We start from the raw sequence: 8,536 nt of genomic DNA, 5'->3' as shown, positions 1-8,536 counted from the left end.
GCTTCAGCTTCAGTTCCAAGCTGCGGCATTAGCAATCCCAACGACGACACACACAGCTGCAGCAGCAGCAGCAGCAACTGACACAGTTTTTTGTGTTGGACAGTGTAGCTGCGCTATGAGGCACATTTTTGTTTGGCAGTTTAAAATATAAAGCTTTAGACGTAATATGCAAATGTTGATCAACTAGAAGAATAACAAATAATTGCGCGCTCAAAAGTATGCTACATTTAATTTGGCAAACTTTTTATTTCAAGCAATTTGTGTAAATGAATTTTAAATTGCAAAATAGCAATTATTATATGTTAGCTGAACTACTTAATTAATTAATTAATAATAATTAATATTTTGAACAACTTTTTCATCAATTGTCAGTTAGCTACTTCATTTTAGTTACATTTAATTGCTTAAATTGAAATTTAATAGCTTTATATCAATTATTATTTTATTAGCTGACTGCTAATCGTTTCAATTTAAGTGCAATGCCTTATTAGACATTTCTTCAAATGCTAAATATCAATTACAATTTGTTTTCAGTCAGCAACTAATATGCAATTCAAACGCTTTGCTAGCAAATAAATAAAAATATTTAAATTATCAACAATAAATGTTGAGCATAGTGCGCGTCTTAATTGCACGATTGATTCGATTTAGGCAGCCATTAGCAAATACTTTAATGTTGTTTAACAAATCAAAGTGATACTGTACTTGAACTAGACGAATGCTATATATATATATATCTTGAATGCTGTCTGCTTGGATGATAGGGTTTTTGGATGGGGGGCTGCTCTGACTGCTGGCTGTGGGTTGTTTTTAAAAGCATTTTGTGCTGCAAATGTATCTCGAACTTCGCACACTTGACTGCCATTCAATTTGCATAGGAAATTAGTTTGTACGCTTTGAATTGAAGTTGGCCCCACGGGTGCAAACAAGGCCAAAACCAAAAGTACGTGTGCGACGCACACACACACACACACACACAGAAATATATATGTGTGTATGTGTGTGTGTGTGTGGGTGTGGGCTTTTGTGTGCACATTTATGCGTTTTGTTGCTGGGCTTTGAAAGTGGCAAATCTACCGTGTTCAGCTGCAACAGCTGCATAAACTGTGCCAGTGCGCGCCCCCAAAATAGCGGCAGTGCGGGGGCGTGGCGGGTGCTAGGCAAAGTGGTGACTTGCACGTTTGGCTTATATCCACTACACATGTGTGTGTGTGTGTGTGCGCGTATTAGTGCAAGTGCAGTCATGTTAGCGTTGTTTAAAATGCGTGTTTTTTATACACAAGCTCTTTTTTCTTATATACATAAATTCTCAGCAGCAAAGTGTATTGGCTAGTCGTGTAAAAAAAGCAATTGAAATAATTCTGCTTAATCCGAGCTTACCAATTTATTTTAGTTCACTATTTTATATAATAAATTGTACATAGCTTATTTGAAAATAAATAAAAAAATTCCTAGCATTTGTTTATTTTAATCAATTAATTCACAGCAGCAAAGTGTATATGCTAGTTGTGCTAGCTTAAAAATAAACACAAATTAAATGACTTTAATCAATAATAAAATGTTTCCAGTGGCAAAGTGTATTTTTTAGTTGTGCAAATATAAAATTTCTATATAATGTAGGCTTGCATTTGATTGACAAAATTTAAATAAACTCTAACTAATTGCAGCCAAATGTTTTATACATTTTATTATAATAAAGTGTACGCAGCAACAAAGTATACTTGCTAGTTGTGCTCAACTTAAAAAAAGGCAGCAGCAAAAACTTTATTTTAAGCAAACCTACAACTTTATTTTAATTACAAACTACATGCAAAGTGTATTTGCTAGTTGTGCATGCCTATTTTTGATTTTCTATTTAGTAGCAACAGCTTGGCATTCAAATTACAAACAAAGTGTAGCTGCTAGTTGAGCTACGCTTAGTTTTTATGCTTGCCTGGCTTGCATATTTATTTTTTTTTTTATATAAATTGCAGCAGCAGCAGCAGCGTTGTGCGCATTACACGTGGTTAGCTCAAGAGCTGCCCCCCCAAATGGGGCAAAGGGGCATGCCCCATGAACGAACGGACGTACTTATATTGAGTTGAGCCATACAAATAAGCCAAAGAGATAGCAGCCCACAAGCATCCACTTCAACAAACATAATATCGATTCTAATTTTACGCAATTTCTAATATACATATATAAATAAATCCTTGGGGCAGTTCGTTGCATGCAACTCTCTTGCCTCGCAGTCAGCTTAAGTAATTTTATATAATGCATAAATAAAATATAAATAGACAGCAGTCACTTACCAATCGATCAGCATATTTGCCAAGTAGGTTGAACTGAATGCGTTGGGTAATAAGCAAATGGGAAATTGCAAAATAATCGATTTAAAGTTTGTTTGTTGCATAGCTGGCAATGAATTTTAATAATCGAAATTGCAAGCATTGCATATTTTTGCCTGAAATAATCAAATTAAAACATTATTGATGTGAGCTTAATCAACTTGCTTTAGTTACAAATTTACTGAAATTTAACTGAACATTTCTTATATCTGGGAAGCATTTTGTAAAATTTTTAATCATTTGCAAGTGCTTTTTTGACTCTGCTGATTAAAAAGTAATAAAAAAATAATTTTTTTAATTGCAGAAACTGCGACATAAGCTGTGAAGCTTCAGTAATCATATTTCTAATAATTGCAGAAATTTTTCGAGTCACATTTGAAATAGTTTCTGTATCTTTTTCGAGTTGTCAAAGTCTTTTAAGAGTAGGAAAAATATTTCAAAAATAGTGATTTAAATTGAGACGCTCCTGGTCCAGGCTTTTGACTTTTTATCGAATCAGATTTAAACTAATAATATATAAAATTATATTAAATATATATAATGAGTATAAAGCTAAGCAAATCATAAGCTAAATCGACAGCCACAAAAATGTATATGTCAACAGCATTTGCTTACTTTGAAATGCTTCAATACTTCAAATGCTGAGCAATAGTTCAATTATTCTTTTTCAATTACACGCATGATCGAAGCGCTCTCTACATTTCGGTTTATGCAATTGCAATAAATCACAATTTGATTCATAAGCTGGCCACAGCCTACGAAGAGACTTCACTACAGGTGATTTGATGCTGAGCATTGGCCACAGTGCTACGAATAAGAGTCAAAGGCTAAAAACACGTTGAGGCAAAGTAAAAAGTCATTATTATTTCCAACTTGTACTACAGTTCAGCTGTTGTGCGGATTATGTAGAGGGGTGGGGTGGGGGGGGCCAGCAGGTAGAATAAATGTGCTCAGAGTGCTTGAGAGAACTCACGCTGTGCAATTGCTGTGTGGCTACAACAAAAATGAAAGCAGCAGCAGCAACATTAAATGGGAATAAGTACTAAGCACTATGACAATGACAATGAGCTCTGAGCTACGCAGTGGGTGAGCAAATAAAATTAATTTCGCTGCATGGCTGCGATTTAGACAAATTGTTAGTTAGAATTTAGTGCAATTACTTGCGCTAATAAATTTTCCAATTTTCAATTTTGCATTTTAATTTGAAAAGCAACAACTTTGCCAGTTAACATTGTTAATGTGAAGCAAACAAAAAAAAAAACTTTTGCTGCTAATTGGATGCTGCTTGGCCTGGCCTGGCAACGCCTGCTTTTTGAATATGAATAATCTTTTGTGGCATTTGCCAAGCGCAAGAGTTTTAAATAGTTTAAGCAGAATTTTTAGTTGTTCAGCTCGCGGCGTTATGTTGCACTTTGCTGGCAGCTTTGAAATATAAAAAAAATTCAGGCGCTAGTTTTAGTCTACAATGTTGTTAATTATAATGTATTCATTTTAAAGCTTAAAGTGCAGTGTATTTGTCAATTCGTGCTGCTATCGTTAGACAGCAACTCAAAATATTTATGAAGATGGCAGCAAGACAAAGTTTTCTGCTTGGCAGCGACACGAAAACTTGTCGAAACAATCTGCAAGCCACTGTTAGGCCAGCTACAACAACAACAACAGCAACAACAATAATAATAATAATAATAACAGCTACAACAACAAACATGTCTTGTCTACAACTTAGAACAACAACAACATCAGCAGCAACATTGCTGCTGCCTGACAAAGTTTTGAACATGAGTCTACGCTGCGTATGAGTAATATGCAGGCAGATTTGAAATTTATGCAGCCAAAGCTGCCTGCACACACAAAGTCCACGAACAAACAAGCGTATAAATCAATTCATCGACTGCCTGGCAACAGTCTTTTCTCTCTCTCTCTCTCTCTCGCTCAACTCTCAGCTTGGCCATACAGCAAACGCTTATTGCTATGGGCGTAACAGCTACGTATGTATGCGTGCGTGTGTGTGTGTGTAAATTAGCTTGGGGGCGCAATTATTGCGCCTTGCCAATTACAATGGGCGAACTTAATAAACATGCAGCAACAATTTAATAATTGGCCACCGCACACTTTGTATTCAAATACAAACAGAGAAATATTAAATTTATGTACGCCGTAATGTAAACAAAGAGTTACGCTATTTTGTCAAGCACTTGGTGTCAATGCGTCAATAAATAAATGTTGTAGCGAATGCTTCAGCTATTATATTGAATAGCAACGAGTAGTGTTGCTAAATTGAAAATGGAAAGTTAGATAAATTCGACATACTCGTTACAAAGCAACGAGTGCGCTTAGAAGTTATTTGTTAGCATTGAAAATAAAGTTTTGGCGCTTACAGCTTTGAGCGTAGCAACGAGTGGCAAACTAGTTACACGTTATTTTATGCGCATTAAAAGTTCAAATAAATAGTTTGGGCAATGCGTTTAGATAACAGCGAGTAGTGTTAATAAATATCAAATAGTGTCGGTTCTGTATATTGTATTAACTATTTCAAATACTCGTTATTAAATTTTGCATAGCAATGAATGCAAAGTTAAACATTACTTTAGACTTTCACACGCTACTCGTTGTAAAATTTAGATGGCAACAAGTGGTGTCAAACACTCGTTATTAAATTTTGAATAGCAACGAGTGGCAGCTTTAGATTTTCACACGCTAAACTCTTACGAGTGGCGCCACTTTATAGCTTACTCGCTACACTTTTACTCGTCGTTGCTGCAGCGCATGCAAAGTGCGAACTGCTGCAAATAATAAAACGTTAATTTTTTCACCATTGTTGCTTATTGTTTGTTTTCACAACGCTTCGATTTGTGCGAGTGCACGCCTTTTGTTTATTGAATGCTCTGCGGCTATGCACAATAATTTATTAAAATTTTAATTGCCTGCCACGCCCAACCAGCCGCACCAACTACACGCACATCAGTATTATATATATTTAGAGGGCTTATTGTGCGGCGGTATACCAAGTGGTGCGACCGCTGCGATGCTTTGAGCTACGCACTAGACTCTGCTGCACTTCGGGCAGCTGAGCTGTGCTGGCGTTGGCATCGCATTGCTGCAACAGCTGCCGGATGAGCGTCTCCCATTTGTCAATCACGGACGAGGCATTGGCCAGGAACTCGCATTCGCGTTGCTTGTTCAGCAGCACAAAGGACTTGGCATTGGGCACAAAGCAAACATCGGGCAGCATAAAATCGCCGCGCAGCTGCATTTTGTTGCCGTCCTGCAGTTCCGTGTAGAGCAGACAGGTGCTAAATGCAAATAGTTTGCAATTGTAGCGTCGCCGCAGCTGCGCATCGTTCAATGTGAATTGACCCACAGTGATGAAGCAGCTCTTGCTAAGCATGCTGGGCTGCAAAACAGACAAGCTCGGAACAAGTCAAAAGCTGTTAAGCTTTAATTTAAAGCCAACTTACCGCATTGAAGTATTTGATGTCGTTCAATTGATCCACTTGATTGACGCGCTGCAGCAGCTCACGCAGTCGCGTCTCCAGTCGGCAGGCAGCCTCAAAGATGTGCTTCGATATAATCTGGCGCTGAGCATAGAACGCCTTGATGAGCTCGGCCAGCAATAAAGGATATTTTGTAACACGCTGCACGGGCTTCAGCAGAACGCTGTGCAGTCCAAAGGGATCACTGTAGCTGATTTGCAGACGCTGCAGAAAATATAAAAAAAAATATAAATAATAAACAACAATGCGTTGCATTTGTTGCATTTATTCTCACTCAAATGTCTTTTTATACACTTTGACATTTTCTGTAAAAGAAAAGGGTATTATGAAGTTGTGCGCATGTATGCAACAGGTAGAAGAAGGCGTGGCAGACCCCATAAGCATATATATATGTATATGCTTGATCAGCAAGACAAACTGAGCAGCCAAATTTGGTATGTAGGTGCTCCCAAACCCAAAACATATCTCTTTTATCTTATTTTTTTTAAATTTCCTTCCCCCTCCCCCGCAAAACGAAAAAAAAACGCTTTTAAGCAATTAAAAAATACTTAAAATTCTAAAATAAAACATAAAAACGCGTGTTCATGTTTTCGATCGATGCCGAAAATTTCAAAACATTCGGTTAAAAAACTTAGGAATTATTCAAAAGCGACGTCGCTGCCGCTGCTGACGCTACAGCGAATGTGTGTATGTGTTTGTGACTGCGTGCGTGTATTTGTTGCGATGATCTAGTCAAAGTGTATATAAAAATTGGTTGCACCCAACTTTAATGCGTAACGAGTTAAGACTCTAATTCGAATATAATATAATTTGTGTATATAATCTTTAAACTGATAGCTTAGCTTAAAGTATATACATACATAGACTCTCTCGCTAGACTTTTACTAGTAAAATTTAGAATAGCAATGAGTGGAGTGTTAAACATTACTCGCTAGATTTTTAGACTTACTGGCTGCAGCGCATGCAAAGTGCGATATACTGCGAATAATTTAATCAAATTTTAACTGCAAAATTTAACTCAGAGTTTGTTAAAATTGTTATTGGAATGCCACTTGGTATTAAATTTAAATTCGATATTAAAAATGGTAAAGTATATAAATGCGAGTTTATTGCATTTGTTCTATTTATTGTGGAATTGACATTCTCACAATGTAGACATCACACAATTTTTAATAAATGTAGTTGTAGCTGAAAATGGATAATACTTAAATTTTATGTGCGATTAGTTTAAGTCAGTCCGAGTTCGCTAAATAGCACTTGGTATTAAATTTAAGTAAATTGAAATTCGGCAATGAAAAATATTTAAATTTTGATCTGTGATTAGCAATTAGTTGCTATTTAGTATAAGCGATTGGTTGCTTACTTGTCTCCTAGCTATGGACTTAGAGTTAGATGAAGCGTTAAGCTGTCTGCTGTTGGGCCTTGGGCCTTATTTCTTTAAGCTGGTCACACTGTGAACTCAGATAATTCTTACTTCTTCAATGTTGACAATAGGCAACATAAAATCTCGTTTACTTTTCAATAAGCGTAACTGTTTGTTGTGTGCTTGCGGCTTTCACAAATCATCAGCACACTTTATATTTAAATTTGGGGCGCTCGCCCGCATGTTTTAGTCACTCGCTCTCACCTTGAAGTACAGTTCGTGTGAATTGAATAGCTCCAGGCTGGCGCGTTGACTGGCCATATAGAGCACATAGCAATCGAAGCTGCCACTCTCGATGAACTCATGCCAAGCATCGAATAGCAAATCCAAATGCTCTCGCTCGTGCAGCAGCAGCGGCAGCAGCTTGTGCTGATGCAGTGCAGCGATTTGTGTGATATTTGCCAGCAGCAGCTGGCGCTGACCCACGAGCGTCTCGGGCAGCTGCTCGGGCGACTGGCTGTCAAAGATGTGTGCGTAGCGCTCCAGGCCGCGACTCAGGTCGTCCACATAGAGCTGCTCGGTCGTCAGCAGTTCATGCAACACATGCTGGCCACACTTGCGCGCCACCAGACTCGCGTTGCTATGGCGACCAAATGATTTGCTCAGGCTCAAGCTCATGCTGCTCATGCAACCGCGTGCGGCACTCAACTGATCTCAACTTTGGCAACTTTTGCTTGATAAGAGTTGCCTAAACTTTCTGCACTCCTTGCTCACCACTTGACTGCCAGCTGTTTTCTATTGTTGTCGTCATCATCATCATTATCAGCAGCAGCAGCAGCAGCAGCAACAGCAGCAGCATTGAGCTTTAGTCACACGTCTTGCGGTTGCTGTCGCTTGATTAAAAATATATAAAATTATATTCATAATTGCATACGGTTGCTTTAAATTGATTGCGTGTTGCTTAGATCAGCACAAGTTCTATTAATTTATTAAAATATTTATGTTATTTATGAAAATTAATTGTTGAATTTTTAACACATTCAGATTTCAAAAAAGTTGATTGACTTCTGCTTTTAGATTCAGCACAAGTTCTATTAATTTATTATAATATTTATGTGCTGCTTGTTATTTATGAAAATAAATTAATAAAGTTCGATATGCTTAAAATGTTGCATACAAAATTAGCTCAAACTATATTCATTATTTATTTTATTAGCTGCATTTAGTCACAAAAGTTCCATTACTTTTTTTTTTATATTTTTATAATATTTTTAGCAACATTATTTTTGTTATTTTTTAACTTTTTGTTTTGCACTTACATTTAAATTTATTACACAGCATTTATTTTATTT

Source organism: Drosophila busckii, chromosome X (assembly GCF_011750605.1).
Source record: "Drosophila busckii strain San Diego stock center, stock number 13000-0081.31 chromosome X, ASM1175060v1, whole genome shotgun sequence".
In the NCBI taxonomy this organism is placed as follows: domain Eukaryota; kingdom Metazoa; phylum Arthropoda; class Insecta; order Diptera; family Drosophilidae; genus Drosophila; species Drosophila busckii.
The sequence above is the reverse complement of the archived record's forward strand: the minus strand, read 5'-3'. Positions refer to the sequence as shown.